Source organism: Pteropus medius, unplaced genomic scaffold (assembly GCF_902729225.1).
Source record: "Pteropus medius unplaced genomic scaffold, Ma_sr-lr_union100, whole genome shotgun sequence".
NCBI classification, from domain to species: Eukaryota; Metazoa; Chordata; class Mammalia; order Chiroptera; family Pteropodidae; genus Pteropus; species Pteropus medius.
In genome coordinates, this window is record NW_024351648.1 from 1,853,063 (window position 1) to 1,854,573 (window position 1,511).

The 1,511-nt window shown below is 37.7% G+C and overlaps 1 pseudogene; it reads right to left on the minus strand.

The window, feature by feature from the left end:
* Window positions 1-1,044: 1,044 nt before the first annotated feature.
* Window positions 1,045-1,163, minus strand: LOC120587383 (uncharacterized; annotated as a pseudogene).
* Window positions 1,164-1,511: the final 348 nt, after the last annotated feature.

The window sequence follows — 1,511 nt, forward strand, 5'->3', positions numbered from 1 at the left end:
GATATCTTGTGGAAAAAAAAAAAAAACCTCAGTGAGAGGAACTTGCTTATTCATAGGTGAATTTCTGTTGTCCATTATCATTTTTATCTAATATGAACCATTCTACACTGCTTGCCTTTAATCCCCATGCTTATTAAGGAGTTTAAGAGGAGAATCAGTTGATTTCAGGGCCTTTTGGAGTTCAAGGGCAAAGTGATTATTTCCTTAAAGGAAAAACGATCATGGACTCATCACAATTTCCAAAGTTCAGCTCTTTTTTGCTTCACTAATTAGAAGTCAGACCAAATGCATATCTGGAGGCTTTTATATAAGCAATCAGCCCTTTGCCCTGGGACCAATTACAGAAAAGTGTCCTTTACGTATTACTTTATGTGACTATCTAGTGTTCGTGCAGGCTGTCATATTTCACCATGAGTCATGCTAAGACCATGTCGTCACACAGTGGAACAGCTAACGGTATGTTTGCTCTTCTCACTTCAAGTACAAACACAGCTGCGCTTAAAGGCCTGCATGTTACCTGTAACTTCAACGCGAATGTGTGTAAATACACGTACGTGTGGACGTGTTAAATAAGATCATGCTTCTTCATCTGAAAATGATCTTTTTATGTCTAATTCCATGTGTAGAAATATCTTTTTTCCTTGCAAAATGAAAGCACCAGTCACGTGTGTATATAAAGAGCTAGATTTGGATACCAGCAAGAAATGTATTGTCTTTTCAGATGTGTTTCAGAGAACTGTTGATGCACCAGTTATGTAGATCAATTGTCCAAAATGGCTTTTTTCAACTGTTTTAGCCTGGGGGCAGAGCGAGGGGGAGAAATTAAGAAATTAAGAAAGAAATACAGGCCAAGGTCCAAATGGCTTCACTGTTGAATTCTATCAAAATTTTAGGAAAGTTTTTTCCAGTTCTTCACTCTTTTCAGAGAAGTAAAAGAGAAACTTATTCTCCAACTCTTTTCTTTTTTTTTTTTAGGCGAGGGAACACTTGGTTGACCTCACAGATTGCAAGAACCTTGTCAGCTAATAATCCCTTATTTTTTTACGCCTACAGCACCTGGTCTTCCTAGGTGGTCTCCCATCCAAGTACTAACGAGGCCCGACCCTGTTTAGCTTCCAAGATCAGACTGGATCAGGCTTGTTCAGGGTAGCACGGCCATAGACTCCAACTCTTTCTTTTGAGGACACTATAACCTCATTCCCAAAAATCTGACTGCAAGAAAGTAAAATTACAGTACATAAATGCTAAAAATGATAGAAAATAGAAGGCAGCAAAACGTGAGCATGATTATCCGTGACAACTAATTTGGGTTAATTCAGGTATTCAAGGTAGGCTTAATATTTAAAGTAATGAAATGAAAGAGAAAAATTGTATGAACATCTCAACAGAGGCATGCAAAGCATCTGGAAACCACTTAAATATGTATCAATGGTGAGTCCATTGTGATATATTAATACAATAGAATACTGTTCGGTAATAACAATGAAGAAGCCACAGCTACATACACACAG